General features: G+C 33.5%; 1 protein-coding gene across 50 annotated transcripts in view; it reads left to right on the top strand.

The window, feature by feature from the left end:
• SIPA1L1 (signal induced proliferation associated 1 like 1) overlaps nt 1–26583 on the top strand; it is a 368156-nt gene that overhangs the window by 127881 nt on the left and 213692 nt on the right. For all 50 annotated transcript variants that reach the window (XM_016423170.2, XM_056810730.1, XM_056810732.1 and 47 more), the window contains one exon: nt 22034–22098. The gene's annotated coding sequence lies outside the window, so the exon portion shown is untranslated. The remainder of the gene's footprint in view (nt 1–22033; nt 22099–26583) is intronic.

Genomic DNA, 26583 nt, shown 5'->3' with positions numbered 1-26583 from the left:
GCAATTTTAGGATAAGAAACTTGCTACCTCACAGAATCCAGAATGTGCCGTGAAAATAGATGCCTGAAGAGACCACATGCTGCACCAGAAGATCCAGAGTGAACTTTAGGATGTGAATTGAAATACTTTTGTTTTGAATGTATACTCTTATGCCAAAGGGGACTGCCCCCAAATTGGCTTTTTGGCAACCTAATAATCATTGTTTTTGTTGTTGTTGTTGTTGTTATTTTTATCCACAAATTATTGCAATTTTTAAGTTAATTATGTTTCCATGATCCTTTTGGGGAGACTGGTCTCCCAATTGTCAGATAATTTTTAGGGTTGTGTCTTTAAATCTATATTTAAATGGTCGCCAAATAAAATTTCCAACGTCTGGAAAGTTATGATAATTTAATTAATATAGAGGGAAAGAATTTAAGGAGAAGGAGGAAAGAGGATATAGGATTTCTCCTACCTGGCCTATGCCAGGGGGAGTTTTAAACTCTCCGTCCCTAGGTCTCAGAAGAAGATTAGAGGCCTCGTAGAGGAAAAAGTTGGAAAGTAAAGAAGGAAAATTCAGCCAGAAACTCACCACCAAACTGGACAATAGCTTGTAGCCATGCTAAGATGCCAAAAGGCTCATCACACAACTTTCAGCTAACTCTCCACCGCCAATTGGGGAAAGAGATAGAGAGTCCTTGAGGGATGAAAAATCTCAAATATATAGACCTTTCATCTTTGTGTCTCTTCCTCTAAATTTTCACATCTACCAATCACATTAAAGGCTTTTTCTCTAGGACTTCTCACCTTCTTTGATTTGATTATATCTTTAGAGTTACTTAACACTTCTTTGTTAAGTTCACCTTTTGTGAGTTACTTGACGTTTTTGTGATTAATTTAACCTTTATAGTTACTTAACACCTTTTTGTATTAGATCTAAAAATAGACTTAGCTTAAAGTTCTAGCTTCACTGTAAGGTGAGAACTAAGTGCCTTCATTGTTCAATCAGGAGATTACAACTTTATCTTTCCCTAAAGTAAGTCTAAGAAGGGTGGAGTAGTTAAAACTTTTAAAATATAATACTTAATTACTGATTGTTAATTTTAATCTTTACAGTATCAAACATAAGTTTTCAAAGTGTTTTGGCCCTTCTATTATCTCTATAAGTGATCACATTTGTTCCATATGTTATACTCCCAAACCTTGGTACTTAGACAAAAAGTTGACCTCACGTTTATTCCACCAGAAGATGGCACAACATAGTGAACCCATACTTAGTTAACACTCCAAAAGGACCTATCATAATTGATTAGGAAAATAGATGTAGCAGAATATAATAAATTTTAGTAGCATTAGCACTTAGAAATAAAACAAATTTGACTCATAATTAAAGGTGAAGTTAATATTTGCTTGACTTATGGAACAAAAAATTGGATTATTTCTAAAACACAAATATTGGGCTATCCTAAGCTGTAATAAGTGATGTTTGTCATGCAAACAAAAAAAGACTTTTTCTCAATATCATAAGCCTACATTAAAGCTATGCAAAAAAGCTCAGAGGAAGAGTCCTTATTGGGATGGCTATCTTAGTACCCTTAGGATTGCACCTCGGGATTTAAGGCTTGGTACCCTAGCAAGAGCTATAAACATTTTCAGCTCACCAATGGAAGCCGCAGAGACTTGCAAAACAACTTTTCTTTATCTGCCTGTGAAGAATTACTATGGTCAGCATAAACAGCATACCCTAAAATATACTCTGAAAAATGAAATTTCAAAAGCCCCATTTCCAAGCAAATAGAATTGGAATTTAGCTTTCTATCCTTATATAATCCATACAAATCATATATTTGCTTACCTTGCTTTAATTTGTTTAATTTATATAAAAAAGAGCAGATGTAGCCCTCAGTAGTGAGAGTAGGCCCCAGTAAAAATCAAAGCCCAAGCATCACATGAGGCCCCTAAACCCCTTCTTTCCACCCCTCCCCGTATGGCACATATTTAAAAAAAAACCCACTGATATATGCATTCCCTGAGAAACTTGTTTAGATGGTTATACATTGACATATTGATTTATTATCCTATAGAAAACTGTCTAAGCTTTGGAGAGGTAAACTAATTCATTGTACTAAGATTGTAAATCATTACTAAGCATTGGCCATGCCAAAATCTTACCTAATCCCTTAGCCTATGCCACTTAATCTTTTTCTTTTTAAACCCTTACTTTCCATCTTGGAATCAATACTTTGTAGTGGTTCCAAGGCAGAAGAGTGGTAAGGGCTAGGCAATGGGGGTCAAGTGATTTGCCCAGGGTCACATAGCTCGGAAGTGTCTGAGGTCAGATTTGAACCTAGGACCAGGACATCTCTAGGCCTGGCTCTCAATCCACTGAGCACCCAGCTGCCTCCCACCTTCTCTATAAAATACTAGCTGTGATCAATAAACCTCGCCTCTGATTTCTATCAGCTTCAGTAGCCCTCCTAATGCGAGTCATCCTTCTCCCCATGTCTCATTCTCCTCATCCCTTTGGGACCCCCAAATTTGTCAGTTACCTGACACTTTTCCCTCTATTCCTCTCTTCTTTCCCATCCTTCTCTCCCATCCTGTATTCCTTATACCTAGAACAGAAAAAAAGAAACAAAAATGTCCAAGACCTAGGTGTGTTTGCCAGGGTCGCCTGGCCTGAGGAAGAGGGAGGGGAGGCCTGGCCTCTTTTTAAAATGATGAACAATGTTAGTAACTGTAAATGATGCTCTGCCATTCATATGATGGCAGTGGGGAATGAGTCACTAGCCCATGGAAATGACATTCTCTGGGACAATGGGTTAAACCTGACTCTCTCTCTCTCTCTTCAGTAAAGGCAGAACCTGAAAAGCAGCTCGTAATACTGTTTAGATATTCCTCTTGTAAAATATCTCAAATAATTCATTGAGTATATAAAAATATACCCTGTAGACTAATACATCATTTACAGTTGCCTCCATTTCTACCATTTCAGCAACAATATCCAAAAATTAAAATTCAGAAATGCTCTGTGGAGCAGCCTTGGTGACAGGTGGCTCCCCAGACGGTCTGCGTTCATCCTTTTTCTCTTGTGTACTGGCCCCACCTGACCTGATGCTCATTTCATAGGCCTGTATTTTGGCATTTGCTTTCCTAGAACTGAGTCTCATTTTGGAAGAAAATCTTGTTTAGATCAGAGAGGGAGATCAGAAACAATTGTATTTTTCTGATTATTAAAGCATTGGGTAAGGATAAAGGAGCCTTTGATAAAGCATTAATATGACATTAATTTTATAGCTAAAATTTTTGTTAATTATGAAATGAGAGCAACAGACTCATTAATTCTCAAATTTATGAACAAATCAGACTATTATATGGATGTTTTGATTTCAGAAAAGTTATAAAGGAAAATCTATTTGATAAAATTTATTGTGTCATAATGGTGAGACTAATGTTATGTTAAGCAACATATCTTTTAGTTTTTCCACTAATCTATGACATATACTTCCTTATTTTCCAATAAATTGTCAAGAAGGCAGTTAGCAATATGGGATTAGAAGGAAAGAGGAGAGAGAGAGAGAGAGAGAGAGAGAGAGAGAGAGAGAGAGCGAGAGCTATTCATGGAGTCTTCTGTATAGAAATGGCAATTGAACCCATGGGAGTTGATGAGACCCCCAAACCAAGAGTGAAGAGAAAGAAATGTGAAGGTGACTCAAATTACATCTTTTAAATAAATCCATAGTTGATGAACATGGCATAGTTTAAGATCCAGACAAATTGTAAAGTATTGTCTCCCCCTCCCTTTGTATTTGAGCAGTTTGGACGAGAATGACAGCGGATATCTTCTTCATCAGTCTAGTATCTTTGGGATAGAGAAAGTAATAGGGTAGTAAGCATATACTAACAATTGGGGAATGATTTCAAGAGAGTAGTTAGTAGATAGGAGAGATCTGATGTTGAACTTCAGATCAAATGTTGACATTTACAAGTTTTGTCATCCATTTAACAGTCTTAGGTTGTTGGTTTTTTTTTTTTTAAACTCTTCCCTTCTATCTTAGAATCAATGTTATATATTGATTCCAAGGCAGAATGGAGAGGGGTAGGCAATAGGAGTTAAGTGTCTTGCCTAATGGCACACAATTAGGGAGTGTCTGAGGCCAGATTTAAACCCAAGACCTTTCTCCAGGCCTGGCTCTCTATCCACTGAGCCACCTAGCTGCCCTAACCTCTTAGAACATTCTAATCTATGTTCTTACTAACATAGGTTTGCATCTCCAAAATGTGTTCAAGGAACTACTTTTTCATTGAATGTTAGCAAAAATTTTGGAGGTGAGGACTGTCTTTTCTCCTAAGGATCTTGGTCAGTATCAACCTAAAAATTTTAGACTATTCCCTCGAAAACCAATTATTTTGATATGCTTGGAGCCGGAAGTATGACAGATTAGAGGAAGACTGGGTAACATGTTGGTTCAGTTGGACTGATGAATATTATAGCATTTTCTGTGTACCCTAAATAGATCAGAACTCTTCTAGAAAAGGAACCTGGAATCTCCAAATTTTCCCTGTATTCATCTCACTTAAGAATTGGAGTTTGGCAGGTTTTATTGAATGGTTAGCTTGGTTTACATTCCTACCTTAGCAGTCAGCATTTATTTTTATTTCATGCCAACAAGAGACTCTATTGCATAAACTACCGCATTTGAATAAACTTATGTTCCAGAATTGAACTCATACATTTTCCATAGTAGATACACAGATGATGCTGTAGATAGTGCTGGACTTAGAATCAAAAGGACCTGAGTTCTCATCCAGCCAAAACAACATAACCAGTTTGTGTGATGCTTGGCAAGTCACTCAGTCTCTGTCTCAGTTTCCTCATCTGTTAAATGGAAATAATTTTTTATCTCAGGGTTGTAACAAACTGAAATACTATATGTAAAGTGTTTTGCAAATCTTAAGTAGCTATTTTTATTATTTTTACTATTATTAGTGGTTTTTCAAGTTATCTGAAACTTATACACTTTAGGTGCCTAAATAAAACAAAAACAAACACTTCTAAACTTTATAGATATCCTTCTAAAATGTATCATGACTTTTTAAAAACAATACATTCTGAATATAATTTAAATCTTAAGATATTATGAATTACTCCTATTTTTGTGCTCAAATACTGTGATTTCATTATGAATTATTGAAATTTGTCTAATATTTAGACTAGTATGCTTTTTTTTTTTTAGTTCATTTCATTCATTTTTATAGTTTGCTTCCTTCCCTGATCTAATCTTTCACTTATGGTGGTCAGTGAATCTACCTTTAGACAGTGCCCTTCTCCTATTCTAATTTGCCACTTTTAACATATGGACTAGGAAACCAAATGCATATGTGTAAATGCAAGCAAAGAGGATATAAAGCTAACACATAGAGGCTTTCGTACTAGTAAAGAGTTGGAGCTATAATATTTTTGACTTAGTGGTCTATTTTGGCTACTCAGAAATTGTTACTGTCTGTTTTCTGCAATCTCAGTTGAACTTACCATAAAGTTGCCCATGGATGCACTCATACACCATACACAATTAGTTGGTTTCATTTTAATTAGTGAAGATAGCACAGCATTATCCTGTGAATTTATTTTTCATTTTCCATGTCTAATTATTAAATATTTTCTCACCAAGAAGTGGGTATTGATATGCTATATAATAGTGTCTGTTCTTGCTGATAAAGCGTGAAACTTAATTCTTTACACAATACCAATCTTGGGATATGGAAGAAACTTTTAAAAAATAAATTGTTATTCATGTTTTCTGTTTCTTGATAAGCTGTATTTCATGCATCCCCTCTAACCCCCATTCCATTTGACAAGTAGTACTTTTTAGAGAAGTAAAGAATACTTAGCACAAGTGATACATATATTGGAAAAACCTGAAACATGCAGTGTGAAACTGTGGACCTCTCAGATCTATGAAAGACTGGGTTGGGAGTAGCTTTTCATACCTCTTCATTTCCAGGCTTGTTTGATCTTTGTAATTTTGTTACATTTACTTCTGATTTGTTTTGGGTGTCTCTCTTTCCATTTCCATTGTTATTGTTACTGTGTATGTTTTCTTGCCTCTGCTTACTTTGCTGTGCTTCATGTAGAATTTTGCATGCTTTTTTTGTGTTCACCACACACAACTCTTCTTATAGCACAGTAATATTCTATTATGTTCTTGTATCAGAATTTGTTTAGTAGTCAGAATCTACTTTATTTCCAAGTCATAGCTATCATAAAAAGTGCTGCTATCAATATTTTAATATGTGTAGGAACTTTTATTTTTTCTTAACAATGGCTTCCTTAGGCTTTAAGTCTAGTAATAAAAGTGGTTTAAAAGTTAGAAACATTTTATTCACTTTATTTGCTTTCTAAAATAATTGTACCATTTCACAACTTCACCAACCATATATTATTAGCTTATCATTCCCCAGCTTCTGCAGGATTAGGTCTGGCAATTTTCCATCATTTTAGCCAATTTGTATGTGAAACTTTAGAGTGGTTGTGATTTGCATTTCTTTGATTATTTGTGATTTGAAGCACTTTAAAATTTTAGTCATGAATTTTTTTGCAGATCTTTCAGGAAATGTTTGTTCTTATCCTTTGATTATTAATATGTGGAGGAATGGCTATTAATCCAATTTATTAATGTTTTTATATATCTTAAATGCCAGACTCTTATGAGAAACATTTGATACAGCCACTCCCCCTGCCCCCATGTGACCACTTAATTTCTTTTTAAAAAAAATTAATTTAGTCAATTTAGAGCATTATTTCCTTAGTTACAAGAATCACATTATTTCCCCCCCTCCCCTCCCCCTCACCTTCCTGCAGACAACATGCAATTTCATTGGGTATTACATGTGTCCTTGATCAGAACCTATTTCCATGTTGTTGGTGTTTGCATTAGGATATTCATTTAGAGTCTACATCTCTAGCCATATCCTGTAAACCCATGTATTCAGTGAATTTTAAATTTACTCACCCTGCTTAGTCTATCAATCAGGAATGTATACACCCCTACTTAAGAATTAAGTATTAGGATGGCCTATGGCTGTCATGTGCTAGCAAGAGACAAATAAAAAAAGTCTATATATTTGCGTCATTTTTATTATGTTAGCTTGTCCTACCCATGAGCAATCTATGTTTTTCAATTTGTTTAGATTTAGTTTTAATTGTGTGGAGAGTGTTTTGTAGTTGTGTTCATATAGTTCCTGTGTTTATTTCGGCAGATAGCTTCCTAAATATATTGTCTAGGGTGATTTAAAGTGGAATTTCTCTTTCTAATTTTTGCTGCTGAGATGTGTTGGAGATACATAGAAATGCTGATGACTTATGCGGGTTTATTTTGTATCCTGCAACTTTGCTAAAGTTGTTGATTATTTCCACTAGATTTTTGGTTGATTCTCCGGGGTTCTTTAAGAACTTCATATCAGGGGCAGCTGGGTAGCTCAGTGGATTGAGAGCCAGGCCTAGAGACAGGAGGTCCTAGGTTCAACTCTGGCCTCAGACACTTCCCAGCTGTGTGACCCTGGGCAAGTCCATTGACCCCCATTGCCTAGCCCTTACCACTCTTCTGCCTTGGAGCCAATACACAGTATTGACTCCAAGACGGAAGGTAAGGGTTTAAAAAAACAATAACAATTTCATATCATCTGCAAATAGTAATAGCTTGGTCTTCTCATTGCCTATTTTAATACAATTTCTTTTTCTTATCCAATTGCTACAGCTAGTGTTTCTAGTACAATGTTACATAATAGAGGTGATAATGGGCATCCTTGTTTCACTCCTGATCTTATTGGGAATGCATCTAGTTTATCCCCATTGCAGGTGATGTTTGCCCTTCTATTCCCATGCTTTCTAGTGTTTTTCAATAGGAATGAGTGTTGTAGTTTGTCAACAGCTTTTTCTGCATCTATTGAGATAATCATGTGATTTTAGTTGGTTTGCTTGTTAATGTGTTCAATTATGTGGATGGGTTTCCTAATATTGAACCATCCTACATTCCTGGTATGAATCCTACCTGGACATAGTGAATAACCATTGTGATGACTTTCTGGAGTCTTTTTGCTAGTATCCTATTTAAGATGTTTACATCTATATTCATTAGGGAGATTGGCCTATAGCTTTCTTTCTGTGTTTTTGTCCTGGCTGTCTTTGGAATCAGTACCATATTTGTGTCATAAAATGAATTTGGTAGAACTCCTTCTTTGGTTATTCTGTTAAATCGTTTGTATAATATTGGGATTAGTTGTTCTTTGATTGATTGATAGAATTAATTTGTGAATCCATCTGGCCTTGGGGATTTTTTCTTAAGGAGTTCGTTGATGGCTTGTTCAAATTTTTTTTTTTTTTTGATATGGGCTTGTTTAAGTAGTCTATGTCTTCCTCTGTGAGTCTAGTTAATTTATATTTTTGTAAATATTTATCCATATCACCTAGATTGCCATATTTATTGCCATATAGTTGGGCATAATAGTTTTTAATCATTGCCTTCATCTTGGATATTGTCAATTTGGTTTTCCACTTTCCTTTTTTAATTAGATTGACCAGTACTTTCTTCAGTGAAATTATTAATTGTTTCTTTGATTTTTTTTTCTTTGACTACCGGTTTTGGAGAATTGTATTGTTTAACTTCCTATTAATTTTTGATTTGCCCCTCCATGTACCCATAGTAATTATTATTTTCATTGCATTGTGATCTGAGAAGGTTGCAATTATTATTTCTGCTCTTTTGCACTTGTTTGAAATGATTTTATAACCAAATACGTGGTCAATCTTTGTGAATGTACCATGTGGTGCTGAAAAGAAGGTGTATTCCTTTTTGTCCTTATTTATTTTTTTCCACATATCTACTAACTCTAATTTTTTTAAAGATTTCATTCGCTTCTCTTACCTCTTATTTATTATTTTGTTTTGATTTATCTACTTCGGATAGAGGAAGGTTCAGATCTCCCACTAGTATAATTTTTCTGTGTATTTCATCCTTGAGCTCCACTAGTTTCTCCTTTAGAAATTTGGGTGCTGTGCCATTTGTTGCATACATGTTGAGTACTGATAGTTCCTCATTGTTTATACTGCCTTTTATCAGGATTTAACTACTTTCCCTAACTCTTTTAACTAGATCTATTTTTACTTTGGCTTTGTGAGATATCATGATTGCAGCTCCTGCCTTTTTTTTTTTATCAGTTGATGCCCAATAGATTTGGCTCCATCCTCTTACTTTTACCCTATGTGTGTCTACCTTCTTCCTGTGTGTTTCTTGCAAACAGAATATAGTAGGGTTCTGGACTTTTAATCCATTCTGCTATTCGCTTGTGTTTTATGGGTGAGTTCATTCCATTCACATTCAGAATTATGATTACCAGTGGTGTATTTCCCAACATTTTGATTTCCACTCCTAGACCTGCCCTTGCTTTTTTCACTATTTCCTTTTATACCAGGGCTTTGTTTTTAATCAGTCCCCCTAATCCCCACCCTTATTTTACAGATCTTTCAACCCCCTCCCTTCTTATACCCCTCTTATTTCCTTACATTTATCTTCCCCTACCCACCAGTCTGTTTGTTACCCTTCTACTTCCCTATGGTGCGCAAATCTAATCTCTGCCCCAATGTATTGGATTGTTCTTTCCTCTTTGAGTCAATTTTAATTCACGTAAGAATTGTGTATTTCCTATATCAAACTTCTTTACCCTTCCAGCGTATTGATGTATTTATGCATACATATATCTGTATACATATTATGTTTTGGCATTTCATACTATACAGTTTGTCTCTGTTCCCTCTAATTCTTTTAGCTGCCCAGGTGATAATAACAATTTTTTTTTAAGATTTACCAATGACCTCTTTTCTTAAAGGGATACATATCATTTTAACTGATTGGGACTCTACAAAAAAGTTTTTTTTGTTTGTTTTGTTTTTCATTTATTTTGTAATCGGTAAGTAAGGGTTTTCAGAGGTCTGAAAGTTCACTGCCTCTAAGCCGCCATCTTTACCAGAAACCACTTAATTTTATTAAAGATGTATTAATGTTATCCATATATAGAGAATATTTTTATAAATAATTAGTATGATAAATTTCAGAAATCACAGAAGAAAGATATTACAGAAAATTCTATTACTAATCAAAAAAGTTGCATTAAAAAGTAGAAGGAATTCTTTTGAATATAAAAATTTATAAAATAAATGCTTTTATCATGGGTTGCCAATATAAATATGTTCTTTTATTACAAGGTATTATATTACTTATAAATGTGATTAATGGTTTGGCAGATTTGATAGAATAAACTAGGATTGCAGTTTATGAAGAAAAAAAGACATCGATGAAATTTTTGTTAACCTAAATTCTACTTGGTCATGACAGTGACCTAGTTGATAGAGATCTCTTCTTCGAATCAGGAAGCCTGATATTTATGAGTTCAAATCTGTCCTAAGACACTTTTAAAGTATGCAATCCTGGCCAAGTCACCTTACCTGGTTTGCTGTCATTTCCTGATCTGTGTCTGAGCTGGAGAAGAAAACTGTAAATCATTTTATTACTTACCAAGGAAGTTCCAAATGGGATCATGAAGAATTGGAAACAATTGAACTACATTCAATCAATGTGTGTGTGTGTGTGTGTGTGTGTGTGTGTGTGTGTTTGTGTATGTGTTTTAAATCCTTACCTTCCATCTTAGTGCCAATATTGTGTATTGGTTTCAAGACAGAAGAGTGGTAAGGACTAAGCAATGTGGGTGACACAGCTATGAAGTGTTTGAGGCCATATTTGAACTGAGGACCTCCCATCTCCAGGCCTGGCTCTCAATCCACTGAACCACCTAGCTGCCCTCTTTTTAATATATTCTTGATGACAATTCTATTACTATTCATCATCAAATTCGTATAAGAACATGTGCTTTATTTTTCAGATGTATTACATCAGTATAGTTATTACTCTTTGAACATTTAATAAGATTAGTTTAGTAGTATAGTAATACTTTTAGAACTTTTAGAATTTTGTAATACTCCTTTAATTATATCAGTTGTTAATTTAATAGTTTAGTTTCTTTTCCTTTTTTTTTGGTTCATATTTTGTAAGCATTGTAAAACTTTGCAAATAAGGATGGGAACCACCATTTGTTAATAGGAACACAAATTTGGTATGTTAAAACATTTTTTATTCCATGTTTTAATTAGCAATAATATAATTTTCTTCGGCTCTATTATTCACATTTTCCCAAAATTGATATTTCTTTATGGAGCCTTAAGCAAAAACTTTAAAAGCATTTGTGGGATCATGAAAGGCCCATATGTGAGGTACTGTGGTATTTTTATATGATGCTTCTTTTGCCACATTTAGATCTCATCTTTTGTAAATTGCCTTTAAAAGTAACCTCTAAAAGCTGATTGGTTTCTGTTTTAAAATGTTCAGTGGTAGAAAGCATTAAAACCCTTTGGTTCAACTTTGACAAATTAGTCCTGGCATTCTAGATAAGTTGTTTTTGACCAAAGGGGAGACCTTGAGTTTGCTTTCTACATTTTCGAAGTTTGTTCATTAAATTTCTATAAACAAACGGCATGCTAAAGAATCATTGTACTGTTCTTCATTGAAGAATTTTTTTGACTTTTAAAAATGTTTCTTCAATTATTACATGCTTTAATACATTTAAGTATATAACACATTAATCATGTGTTAGTTGACTGCTCTGATTTCACAGTATTGATGGTCTTCTGAACACAGTGAAATTGTTTAAAAGAGGTGAAATATAAACCTGAATGCAATTTATTTTTACCAATGTACATATGATACAACATATTAAAATTCTGTTTATTTTAAAGGCACATTGCAAAGTATTAAATTAGATGGACTTTAGAAAAAGATAACTTAAATTTTTTTATTTTTGTTTAAGAAGTTGTTTTTTGATTGTGAAGGAAATCTGATAGAATTCATAAGTTAAGTAATTTTAATTGACTTTGTCCATTAATCTGGCTTGATTAATTTACTTGTAAAGGTTGCTGATGTGCAGAAAAGTTTTCAATTTTTCTTTGCAGAGAATGTTTCTAGACATATGTCAGTCTTATAGGGTGTAATGTTAGTGATTTTGGTCCTTGGCCGAGTGCCTATGATGATCTCTTTTTTGAGTGTCTATAATTATATTTGGTTGTGATTGCAGAAATACAGGATCATGATATTGAAGGCCCACTTCTTACTTCTTGTTACTAATATCTAACAGAATATTGGGCCTATCGAATTCCAAGTACAGTTTATTTTTTTTTTTAAATTATAAACCTTTGCTTTCTGTCTTAGAATCCATACTAAGTATCTGTTCCAAGGCAGAAGGGTGGCAAGGACTAGGCAATTGGGGTTAAGTGACTTTTGCCCAGGTTCACCCAGCTAGGAAGTGTTTGAAGTCAGATTTTAACTTAAGACCTTGACTCCAGACCTGGCTCTGTATCCATTGTATACCACCTGGATGTGGTATAGTAAACCCCTATAGTTTTGTGTTTTTTCTTTTTTTGTTGTTGTTTTATTTATTTATTTGTTTTTCCAGAGAAAAACTTGCATTTTTGAAATAGTACAATTTATGACCTCTTGAAAAAGTAGTGAGTGCTTGGAAATAGTTATGAACTTTGTACTAACTCTTTTTCTTAAATGTTATAACTAGAATGGTTTAAAGAAAAATGAAAGTTCTGGACTTGTAATATGTGATAATTTTATTTCTTGAAGGAATTTATGATAGAAATTCTAAGTTCAGATATTAATTTTTCTTTTGGTAGTCCAGAGCCATTGGATTCCCCCCCCCCCCCCCCCCCCCCCCGAATCAAGTATCTTAACAAATCTTGTTAGGAAAAGATTCCTAACATGATTGCCATATTTGGTCACTTAAACCTTTTTAATTTAAGAAAAATCTACAATATCCATGTTAATTTGTAAAGTCTTTGAAACCTCTGATGATAACTCTTCATTTATTTAATATTCATTAGCAAATCTCAGAACATTTAAAAATATTTCATTAAATGTCACAATGTCCCTGAAAACTGGATTAAAAAAAGTAATTTTCTTAATTATAGATTAAGTGACAGATTATAGCTTGCCTAAAATTTAAATGGGTCGTATTAATAATCATTTGTGAAATTATTCAAAGTCATGATTTTTACTAAGGAAAATAGAACAGTATGCAAATTTTATTTATTTGATTATGTGCTTATTTTCTTTTTTAATGGGTAAAAAAGATATCAATCCAGTTTCTAAAAGTTAAATTGAACTATCTGTATTAAGAACTATCAAATGAAATTGTGATCAGATGGATTTACGGTAAAATTTTATGAAACTTATAAAAATTATTTCTAATCACTCAACCATGGTCTTTTGATGAGTCAAAAAAATTCTAAAATTTAAACTAGGAAAGAATAAACAAATAAAACTAAACACCAGTATAAAAATGGATTTTAATTAAAAATAAAATAGACCCTGGCAAAAAGACTGTCAAATTATCCAAACTATTATTCATGTTATGATGAAAATTCTTTTCAGACATTGTTTTATGAATAAGACTATCAATTCATTGATTAGGTCAGAAAATAATCAGTAGATTGATAGATCAATAGCCCCCTTGATGATAGATCTATATAAATAGAGTTTTAGGATCTCATTATTCAGCCCCTCCCTTGAACATCTCAAGATATCTCTAACTGATAAATTGCTAGTGATGAGGTGGTCCATCAAACCATTCATTTCTTCTCATCCCTATGTGATGAAGGTCAGGTATGAAGGAAGAGAATCCTGTCTCACTTTTTTTATTAACTAAAATCATTAAAAGGAAGACATTCATTGGGGTTCCTAAGGAGAAAGAAAATGCAAAAAGCATTCTCTGACTCAGAACCCAAACACTGGAATACACAAAGATTTCTCACAACCTTTAAATAGAAGTTATTATAGCATATGAAAAATAAAATATCACATTATCATCAAGTTTAATTTCTATTAGGAAATCAGAGATGGTTCAAAATTAGGGGATTTACTAACATTAATCACATTAAAACATAAAGATCACATGATTATATCAGGAAATGCAAGGGGGAAATTCTTTTTTGATAAAGTAGAATAATTCTTCATCATCAACCCCTATGGTAGAAGGCATAGCTTTCTTTTCTTAAAACCTCATGGGACTGTCTTAGAATTGATATCAGTTCTCAAGCAGAAGAGTTATAAGGACCAGGTAACTGGGGTAAGTGACTTAGCTAGTCACAAAGTTAAGAAGTTTCTAAGGCCAGATTTGAAACCAGGTTCTCCTGAGTAGTCTTAGCACTCTATCCACTGTGCTACTAGCTTCCCTGATAGAACTTTCTAAAGCATAATAAAAATACCTTTGTAAACTGAGATCTACTATTTTATGAAGTGGGAAAATACTAGAAGATTTTTCAGGAAATATAAGAGTAAGACAAGAACATCTCATTTCCCTGCTATTATTTGGCATAGTATATGTAGTATACAGTAGTCACAGAATCTAGATGGGAGTAATAGAAAAAGAAGTCCCATTAAAAATAACAAAATAGTATATAAAATATAGCAATTTACCCAGGCATAAAGACCTGAGTAAAAGAGTTATAAAACAGTTCTTAACTAATGAATAACTTCAATGATTGATGGGATAGAGAGTGCAGTTGTTGGATTGTACCAATATAATGACAGAATAAATTGAATTTATATATTTAGTGATATGTTACAGAGCTAGACAGAATAACAAAATTCATTTGGAGGAATAAAATAAGAGTGATATGCTGGTTGAGTTCTAAGGTTTGACTATTCATATTTTTTGACTGGTATTAGAAAACAAAAAAAAAACATTTGAGAAACTTAAGAATATAAATTTTCTGGGAAAGCACTTCCAATTTGAAAAGAATTATTGTGAAAAACTGGAAGATGTATAGAATAATTGGAATTACATGAATATATGCTAATAAACTAAAAATGGATCTGTGGACTGAACATTAGTTAAGTGGTAAAAAATTAGAAGAGAACCAGATCAGTTGCTTTTTACAGCTAGTTGAATTCTTAATGAACAGATAAAGGTGATTACAAAAGATAAAATAGGTAATTTTGATTAAATGAGATTAAAATGCTTCTGAATGAACAAAATTAAGCTAATTAGGAAAAGAAGAAAACCCAATATTAGAATAAAGTTTTAGAAAACTAGATCAAAGTATTTCAGTAGCCCTCTATAGCAAAGGTACATTGTTTGTTGAGAGCTTTTGTTTTTACCTTATCTGTAATAAGAGGTAGAAGAAATAAAATTTAGTTCAGTAATATTTTTTGTCCATTAAAAATAGTCCTTGCAGATATGACATACCATGTTATCCATTTCCCTTATATAAGAAGATACTTGATAAAATGTCTTTTTGAACTTAGTTCCCTGGGGAAAAAACTTCTCTGGTATATGAATTTTTGTGCTCTTTTCATTAGACAGTGAAATTAATGTAAACTCAATGTTACTTTTTTCTTTTTTGTGTCAGTCAGTATTAGGCACAGAGGTAGATTTGATCCTCAAATATATTAATATTAGTCTGTTTCAGATAATTACATCTCTTTCCTTTATTTCTTTTCAACAGACCTATTTCATTTTTTTTTTGCTTTGTTTTTTTTTGTTTTTTTAAGTGATTCGCCCAGTCACAGAGCTAGGAAGTGTCTGCACCCAGTTTTCAATACAGGACTACCCTGATTCTAGGCCTCACTCTCTATGTATTGAACCACGTAGCTACCCCTCATATCATTACTCCCCTCCCCACCCCCCATCATCACTTTTGACATTTATTTTTATCCTTATGTGAGTTCAGTGTAAAATAATTTTTCTTTGTGCTTTTACTGTTATCATTTATTTAGCACTTTAAAAATTTTTGGAGAGGGATTAGGTATGACACTTATTTTCATGATCTTGCATTGTTAGTTATTTTCTAGGTATTTATATTACCTCCCTAATTAGAATATGTGCTTGTTGACCTCACCTTCCTATATCTTATATTGTCTCCCTTACTCCAGATTGGACACTAGTTACTGGGATGTCACTGGACCAATTCAATTAGGTACAAGTTCAGAGTTCTCAGAAACATTTGATATGTAAACTACTTTGTTTACTAGTGATTGTGGCAATGGAGCATTTGGATGTACAGAACAGGAATGTTGATCATACTTACTTGAGAAGGCTGTATAAGACTTTTTGATATAACCATGTTGTTAAATGTTTCAATTAATGAGTTGAGCCTGTTTATTCTAGAAAGTTTTATTAGTGAAAAGATCTCTCCATTGGCCTAATTTCAAAATTCCACAAAGGGTATAACCATTTAGAATTCAAGCCAAATGCTCAGTTATTACTGTACAGAAGAAGGCAAACACTGCACTCTGATTTATTCAGTGTGCATTTAAGTAGAGAGATATGGGGAATTCATGAAGCAGAGTGATGGCTTAATAAATCTGATGAATGTTAGGCTGATAAAATATGTACGTGCTCATGAAAATGAAAGCTGATGTTCATACAACTTTTTTGGTCTGTCTTTAGGAATCTGTTTATCCTTTGTTAATCTGTATAGTTTCATCTTCCAGCAAAAGAGATACTGTCTCATATCCTATTAAAATAAACTAAAACCCACCCTGACTCACAAAATGACAATTCTTAAAAATTTTGTGTTAGCAGCAAACAAAATGAGTCAGAGCTGAATAAGCAGAAATATCACTTGTTTCTCTAAGTAAATTGCCATCTGGTTACAGATTTCAAATGATCTCCCCCCCCCCCCACCCCCCCCCCCCGCCTTCTCTATACAAAATGTGGCTCAAATATGCATGTCTTTCTAAATGTATAGACACTAATGTACAATATTTAAATCTAAGAAAAGCATGATTTTAATTTTACTTGTTAAATTTTAATGTAGCTTTAAAAATATCTGAAAAGACATTATTGGAGCAGCTAGATGGCCCAGTGGATTGAGAGCCAGGCCCAGAGATGGGACGTTCTGGGTTCAAATGTGGCATCAGAGACTTCATAGCAATGTGATCTTGGACAAATCACTTAACCCCCATTGTCTAGCCCTTGCCACCCTTCTGCCTTAGGACCAATACAGAGAATTGATTCTTAGATGGCAGATAAGGGTTTAAAAGAAAAAGAAAAAACATTATAAACCTTTTCAATGAAAGTGGTTCTTTCCATTTTTCTTTAGGTTCTTATTGAAGATGCTTAATTAAATGTTTCCTTGGTTGATTTAAAACCAGGCCTTATAAAAATCACATAAGCTCAGAAGTGCTCATATTAAGTTTGTTGCCTTTTCATCAGTTGCCATGAAGCTTCTACTTTTAATGAATATTTGATCTTATTCTCGTGAAAAAGAGTTTTCTAAGGTTATCTTTCTAAGAATGCCTGTAATGAATTAGCTAATTCTCTAGTCAAAGACTTATGGAAGGATTTTGATAAGAATCTGATAAAGTTTAAAAGTTAGGAATGAATTGACATATGCACCGATGGAGGAATTCCCATATTTTTGAAATCATAGATATATTGAACTATCAAACAGATAATGAGAAGTTATTAATCAGCACCTTAAAAAAAAACATTTAAACTCATATCTTCTGTCTGAGAATATCAGTTCTATGGCAGAAAAGTGGTAAAGAATAGGCAAAAGCTAAGTTACTTGCCTCAGGGCACAAAGCTAGGAAATGACTTAGGTCATAAAGTAAAAGTAAGCAGTTGTTCTTAAAATATCAGGCCTTGGGGGTAGGTAGGTGCCACAGAGAATTGAGAACTATGCCTAAAGAAATGAAGTCCTGGATTCAAATATGGCCTCAGACACTTCCTAGCTGTGACCCTGGGCCAGTCTGTTAACTTTCAGTGCCTATCCTTTACCACTCTTCTGACTTGGAACCAACACATTCTAAGACTGAAGGTAAAGGTTATTAGGCTGTTTTGTAGTAGTAATTTGAAAGCAAAATAAAAAAAAAACCAAGAACTTGCAAACACTTTCCTTTGATCCTTAGTATGACTTTTATAATTCTGTTTTGCCTTGTATGATCCTTTAAATAAATTATTGTGTCAAAGCAATAATTGACTGCAGTACCTGTAATAGCCATTAATGTGTATTATTTAAGAGGTTTATGTTTTGCCTCTTTCTTGAAGTAATAATTGTCCTTAAAACAACAGAATTTAAAACATAGCAAAGAAAGCAATGATAGCATTTAAGGCACAAAATCCTGTGCTCAACTGGCAGAAAACTATCTAAAGGAAGAGAAATCAGCTTACTCCAGTTTTATTTTGGTCTGAGTCAGACATTCTGGCTCAAAGTAGCATCAGGAGTAACACACTTATTAGATCTTTGCTTTCATCAAATAAAACAATATAAAAATTATTGTGTATCCCAAGTAATTCACATGCTAACATAGGTGTTCACTTTTCATTGAATGAAAGAGAAGATGTAATGCAGAGGTGTAGTATAAGACATTGCTTTTGGCCCCAAGGAGAACATGGCTTTTCATTTGGGGAGATGAAACATAAAGTGAATGAAAATAATGCAAGATATTATATAGTTGATAAATTATATGGTACAGACTAGAATTTGGAATGGAAGAATTCAAATGAAATTCTATTTATTAAGTATGAAAACAGAGGAGGATGAATTGGGACCTATGGAAATGTTGTTTAGGGTATTGAGTAAGTTTTTTCAGAAATTTTAGAAAATGCCAATTTTGAAATCTTCCCTGTTACAGACTAGACAGATTTATCTACATCAGAAACATTTGTCTAAAGTTGTATGCTTTGTCAAGATTTTGTTAGATTTGGTGACTTTATGGGAAGAAATATTAAGAGATTTGGAATCCTTCAAAGCATGCACTGGTATACATCCACATATCCCTTTCTTTTTCCCTAGACTTTATAGCCTTTGCCCTCATCTTTGAATCCTGTCCTTTCTCTCCTCCTTTGGCCCTTCAATATCCAGTAACCAGTTATTTATATATTTACTCTTAAGTATTTCCATTTGGTAGTGTCTCTCTCCCTTCCTACTTTCTTTGACTCTCTCTGTGTCTCTCTGACTGTTTTCCTCTCACATGCAAACACACTTACATACACATAGAAATATAAACTATTATTTTGGTCCCCCTCCTCTCCTCCCATTTTATTTTCTTCTCTCCCTAATTGACCCTAAAAAAGTTGAATAGAGAGCTTGCACTGAGAACAAATTAGACCAGCCAGAAAAGAAGGGATTATGTTCTTTGCTGATTTCTCCACACCATTGTCCATTGCCATTACATACATAAATGAAATGTTCATATTTTTAAAAGAGACAAATATGTAATATTTGGATTAACAAAGTAGACTATCATGTGTGATTTTTGTTTAAGAGGATGTTGATGAATTGAAATTACTTTCCTTTTAATTTACAAGTTTCTCTGGTAAATTGAGATAAGTAATCCTTCCTTTTCATTGTACAGAATGTCCCAAAAGTCTTAGTGTTCTTTTAAGCTATTAAAACTTTGGGTACCTTATATTTAATATGTTTATTTAAAAAAAGATCAAAATAAAATTTTCCTGTTTTAGGAAATTTGTTCAGCGACCTCCCAAAGTATATTTCCAAATAGCTCTTGTTTCTTTTCTGTTCAGATATGGAAGCTAATAAAAAAAATGTGGGAATTAAAAAAAATCTAATTTCTCCATTCTGCCACCTGCTGCTTTCATTTTTTCCCCCTTTATCCACTGCTCATAACTCACATACTTCATGTGCACTTAGCCTGTTTCCTTTAGTCCTATCTTAAACTGTAATAGGATATTAAGCATTATTGTATCAGCCATGTTTATCACTGGATCCAGCACTTTCTAAGTATTAATCATAGTCTTTGTAAATAATTTGTAGATTTTGTGTCTGGAGGTGAAATTGGTAACTACATTACAGGTTTATAAGTTCTATTTAAAAAAGTACTTCACACACACATACATGCACACACACATTTTATAAGGTATATAATTTGGATGACCATATAATTGAATCTATGGAATAGCAAGACTTTTAATAGTAGAGTTTTACTATGTTGATAGAGGTTGTAATATTTAAAATTATGAGGCTGATTGTAAGCTTAATAACTTTCTTAAATAAAAAGTAGTAGTAGTAGTGGTAGTAGTGAGGGAAAAGTAGGAGAGGTAGAGAGATACTTAACCTTTCTAATCTGCAGATGCCATTATTGGCCTCTAGCTAAACTCTTCTGAGTATCTATTCTCCATGCTCAAGACCCTGACTTCCTCCCAGTCTCAGTTTATAAGCTCTTTTCACCACCCACTAATTCACACATCACATTTCAGGAACCAATCATAGTTTCTTAATTTGCCTTGGCCACCCAGGTGCCAGTGCCTGTGCATTGTTTCCTGTCTAGTTGATTCTTAACTTCCAGTGGTTCGTTTATCTCAACTTACTCACTGGTATTTGGCTTTCAGATGACATCACATAATCCACACAGGAAAAAGGAGAAATATACTTTAGACAGAGTGAAGGGAGAGAGAGTGAGAATAACAAGTTTTGTATTAGTTGTATGAATATTGAAGTTTACTTTATATAAAAAAAAAACAGCCCCTAAGTTTATTTGCATAGATTATGATGGTAATGTGTCAACAGCTTTCCTTTTCACTTTCCTATGGTTCTCTGCACATGTTCTTTCTTAAACATATCTAAACTTTGAATTTTCACTTTTTTCCCCTTCCATAATGACAGTTGCTATTTTGAGATACTTCTCACTGCACAAATTCTTTGTTTAAGATTTTTAAACATTCTATGCACTGTTGACATTACATAGCATATATACTGGTTGACTAAGAAAAATAAAACAGAGGGTATATTAGGGATTGATTCTTTTCTCAGTCTTTTGCTTTCTTTGATTTTTTTTACAGTGGCTCCTGTGCATTTCCTCTTACGCCCTATTAAATGGCATTATAACTGATTCCAAATGAATTGTCTGGTTTTTTTTAGCTCAAAGATTTTTAAGTGTGATTTCTAGGCTCACTTAAGAAACTAAGAAATTAGCTCCCTTTTACTATTATTTAAATATGATAATGGTATTAATTTTCATTTGGTATCCAAATATTAGGCTTTTTTGTTGTTTGTTTCTTTTTTTTTAATGTACTTCCCTTTATATCCTGGATTTTTTATTTAAACAACAATCAGATCTTGAAGCATTCTTGCCTTCTCTGCTCTCCATTAATATCTGGGAAAGGATCCAACATTTCTACTTTGCAATGATTTTCCATATTGTTGTTACTCGAATTACTGGAAATAATAACATCAGTATTTCTCATTCTTGCTTTCTTTGCAAGATTTGCTGTATTGAGGTGTTCTTTGTCTAGCTCTCATGTCCATGTTTTGGACTTTTCCCACAGATTATGTACTTGTAAGAAGGCAATTCTTATCTTGAGTTCTTAATGATCATCATGCTATGATAGCATAATTTTTTGATTTTTCACTTTTGTGGAAGAGGAAATAATTCCTTAAAGTATGCCAAAGTTTACAACACTAGTGTGTATTTATTGGTTTAACATCCTGTACTGTACGAAATTTTGAGAACTCTTCTCACAATTTAGAGAGTGGCAAATCCTTGAAATAAATTTGTCTTTTGCCTTCATGATTTCTCAGCTCTCCGATTTAAGAAATTGGACATTGGAGCTAACTTATTTGGTTTTTTAAATTGTATTATGTTGAGTGTATGAGTAGTGTAAGAAGCTGAATAGTCTTCTTAGAGAATCTCAGGCATATTCTCCCTCAGCTTAAACTTTAGTAATAATATCAATTAATTTCACATTCTAATTTTGAAAACAGAATTAAAAGCAGTTTTAAAAACCATATCTTGATAATGCTCATGCTTTACTATATGAACATTTCTTCTCTTTCCAAATTTAAGTCCTCCAGAGTTTGAGAAAAGGAGGGTTTAAAAGTCTTGGAAGCAAAGCAATCAAAATGCATATTTAAGTGAGGATTGTTAATTATTGTAATGATGATTCTTACATACTATGTTTTGAACTTTTCTCACAGATTATCTAATTGTTAGAAGAAGATTGTTATCTCGATTTCTGTGACCATCATGCCATGAGAATGTTGTAAGTACTGAATTTTAATCTAATTCTCATAAATTAATCTACAATGAAAAACATTCTCATTTAATTTAATGTTTAAAGATTTCTTGTTAGGGGTTCTAAAAAAAGAGAACTGCGAAACTTTTTATTTATTTATTTTTATATAATGGAAAAGGATTGGTTATCTGCTTTTGATTCCAACTGTTTCATGAGTGATATACCATAGGGGTGATTAATTTCACTGTCTATTAAATGGTGGATAGTTCAGGCTGCTCCTGGTAAATACTAATCTCTTGTTTTATTTTTAGCAAATCATTAGTTTTTTTTTTGAGGAATGTGGGAGTAATTGTCAAAGCTAGGCAAAGTACTATTAAATCAAGTTGTCACAGCAGGTATTGGATGGTATCCCCTTCAGTGTTAACAGTTAGCAACTAGTGGTTTTATATTTATATTATTATATTTGAATGTGTGAGAATAAAATATAATAGTCTTATATGATTTTTTCCTCTTTAAAAAAGGTTTTGCCTTTCAGTTGACCCATTTAAATAAGTGACCCTTTGCAATGTAGTCTTTATAGTAGTTGCATTGTGGAAAGAGAGGAATTTGGCTTAGTAGAACTGATTTGAAACTAAGAAATTATTATGTCACCTCTCTTGTTCAGAGACATAAAAGAGTTTTGTATTATGTGGTAGAATTTATATAGATCATTGAAGGAGACTCTGGGTTTGTTCTTAAAGTGCCTGTGTCAAAAGTAATACATAGTTAAGAATCCTGGAGATCTGAAATAAAAAGTCAGATTTTTTTTAAAAAAAGATCACTGAGTTTGAAGTAATGCATTTAAAAGCTTCCTTTTTGGGTCTTTCCCATCTCTCATTGCTAAGTAATCCTTTCCTTTCATAGACTAGAATTAAGTTTCTTATTCATGTCATTGTGTATATCAGCCTATAAGCTAAGAAAAAGGGCCATTATATGGTAATGACACTGCCAATTATTAGAAATACTGTCCTTTGAAGTATTAACTAGTAACAATTATATGCAATGAAACTATTGTGAAAGGAGATTTTCTAGACTTGGAAAGTAGGTATTCTTGCTCTTGCCAGGGACTCTCCAGAGTTCACTCTCCATTTGCTGTGTGGATGTTTGATTGTCATACTTGGGGACCTTCAGTTTGGTAGCAAATACTGCTAATGAGATTCCTATCAACATGAATGCTTTGAACGTGTGTGTGTGTGTGTGTGTGTGTGTGTGTGTGTGTGTGTGTGTGTGTGTGTGTGTGTGTGTGTGTAGGGAGAGAGTGAGAGGGAGGGAGGGAAGGAGGAGGAGAAGGAGAAGAGAAGCATTTATATATTGTCTGCTATGTGTCAGGCATTGTATTAAGCACTTTACAAATATCTCATTTGATCTTCACAGTAATACTGTGAGCTGTATTTAAATTCCTGACTTACAGTGAAGGAAACTGAGGCAAATGCAGGTTAAATGACTTGTTCCAATTTAGCACAGGAATTATTCTAAGCTTCATTTAAACTCAGGTGTTCCCCTCTATCCAGTGTGACACCTGCTTGCTTTATATAAATAACACACATACATACATACATGCAATATGTAATAGATATAGATAGATGTCGAGGTAGAGATATTGGTATACAGATATTTACTTATCAAACATCAGTTTGAGGAATTATTTCTACTTTCATTCCATTTGATCACCAATTTAGTAAAAAAATTTATTTTGACCCCCTTTTTGATTTTTTAATCTCTCCTATTATTCACTGTGACTTCTCTTAATTCTGGAATTTCCTACTTCTTCTCTGCCATATGCTCTTTTATGGTGAAAAAAGGCTTCTAAAATTTCTGGCTTATCACAAAGTTAGTGAGATTAAAAGTAGGGGTTAGAGTTTATCTGGCAGACATGGTTCTTCCCACTGTATTTCTTTCCAGGGAGAATATGAGGGGAAAACCATAAATCACAAGATAACTTTACATTTCTAATGCCCTTGATCTTCATTTTGTATAGCCTCCCTTCTGCATTCAGTTGTAAATTGAGAATAATATTAAACACCACCTACCTCACAGAAATTGTTGTGAGGATCAAATGTGATAATATTTGTAAAATTACTCAGCAATATAGTTAGTGTCCTTGATCAGAACTTATTTCCAAGTTGTTGATGTTTGCACTAGGATATTCATTTGGAGTCTGTGTACATCCCCAACCATATCCCTTTGATCCATGTATTCAAGCAGTTGTTTTTCTTCAGAGTTTTTACTCCCAGTGTTTCCTCTGAATGTGGATAGTGGTTTTTCTTCTAGATTCTTCCTAGGTGTTCAGGATCACTGCATTGCCACTAATGGAGAAGTTCATTAAATTTGATTGTACTACAGTGTATCAGTCTCTTATGTACAATGTTCTCCTGGTTCTGCTCCTCTCACTCTGCAACAATTCCTGGAAGTCATTCCAGTTCACATGGAATTCCTCCACTTTATTATTCCTTTTTATTATTCCTTTGAGCACAATAGTATTCCATCACCAACATACCACAATTTGTTCAGCCATTCCCCAATTGAAGGGAATCCCCTCATTTTCCAATTTTTTGCCACCACAAAGAGTGCAGCTAGGAATATTCTTGTACAAGTCTTTTTCCTTATTATCCTTTTGGGGTACAAACCCAGCAGTGCTTTGGCTGGATCAAAGGGTAGACAATCTTTTATCACAGTTTGGGCATAGTTCTAAATTGCCCTCCAGAATGGTTGGATCAATTCACAACTCCATCAGCAATGAATTAATGTCCCAACTTTGCCACAACCCCTCCACCATTCATTACTTTGCATAGCTGTCATGTTAGCCAATCTGCTAGGTGTGAGGTGATACCTCATAGTTGTTTTGATTTGCATTTCTCTGATTATTAGAGATTTAGAGCACTTATTCATATTTTGATTTCTTTACCTGAAAATTGCCTATTCATGGGCAGTGCCCATTTATCAATTGGAGAATGGCTTGATTTTTTGTACAATTGGTTTGGTTTTTTATATATTTGAGTAATTAGACCATTGTCAGAGGTTTTTGTAATGAAGATTGTTTCCCAACTTGTTGCTTCCCTTCTAATTTTGGATGCACTAGTTTTGTTTGTACAAAACCTTTTAAATTTGATGTAATCAAAATTATTGATTTTACATTTTGTGATTTTTTTTTTCTAGCTCTTGTGTGGTCTTTCCTTTCCCAAAGATCCAACAGATATTCTGTGTTCACCTAATCTGCTTATAGTTTCCTTCTTTATATTCAGGTCATTCACCCATTCTGAGTTTATCTTGGTGTAGGGTGTGAGATGTTCATCCAAACCTAATCTCTCCCATTCTGTCTTCCAATTTTCCCAGCAGTTTTTAATCAAATAGTGGATTTTGGTCCCCAAAACTGGGATCTTTGGGCTTATCATAGACTGTCTTGCTGAGGTCATTTACGCCTAGTCTATTCTACTGATCCTCCTTTCTGTTTCTTAGCCAGTACCAAATTGTTTTGATGACCACTGTTTTATAGTATAGTTTGAGATCTTGGACTGCAAGTCCTCCTTCCTTTGTATGTTTTTTTTTCATGATTTCCCTTAATATCCTTGATCTTTTGTTCTTCCAAATGAACTTTGTTATGGTTTTTTCTAATTCAGTAAAAAAGTTTTTTGTTAGTTCAATGGGTATGGCACTAAATAAGTAAATTAATTTGGGCAGGATTGTCATTTTTATTATGTTAGCTCGTCCTACCCATGAGCAAACATTGTTTCTCCAATTGTTTAGATCTAGTTTTAATTGTGTGGAGAGTGTTTTGTAGTTGTGTTCATATAGTTCCTGTGTTTGTCTTGGCAGATAGATTCCTAAGTATTTTATATTGTCTAGGGTGATTTTAAATGGAATATCTCTTTCTAATCCTTTATGCTGAAATGGGTTGGAGATATATAGAAATGCTTATGACTTGTGCAAGTTTATTTTGTATCCTGCAACTTTGCTAAAGTTGTTGATTATTTCCACTAGCTGTTTGGTTGATTCTCTAGGATTCTTTAAGTAGATCATCATATCATCTGTAAAGAATGATAGCTTGGTCTCCTCATTGTCTATTTTAATACCTTCAATTTCTTTTCCTTTTCTAATTGCTACTACTAGTGTTTCTAGTACAATGTTAAATAATAGAGGTGATAATGGGCATCCTTGTTTCACTCCTGCTCTTATTGGGAAGGCTTCTAGTTTATCCCCATTGCAGATGATGTTTGCTGATAGTTTTATATATATATATACTGTGTATTGTTTTTAGGAAAGGATCTTCTATTCTTCTATTCTTTTCTTTTCGTACTTTATAGTGTTTTCAATAGGAATGGGTGTTGTATTTTATCAAAGGGTTTTTCTGCATCTATTGAAATAATCATGTGATTTTTGTCAGTTTGCTTGTTAATATGGTCAATTATGTGGATGGTTTTCCTAATATTGAGCCATCCTTGCATTCCTGGTATGAATCCTATCTGGTCATAGTGA

Source organism: Monodelphis domestica, chromosome 1, assembly GCF_027887165.1.
Source record: "Monodelphis domestica isolate mMonDom1 chromosome 1, mMonDom1.pri, whole genome shotgun sequence".
Taxonomy (NCBI): domain Eukaryota; kingdom Metazoa; phylum Chordata; class Mammalia; order Didelphimorphia; family Didelphidae; genus Monodelphis; species Monodelphis domestica.
Note: the sequence above shows the minus strand (reverse complement) of the source record. Positions and strands in the feature narration are given on the sequence as shown.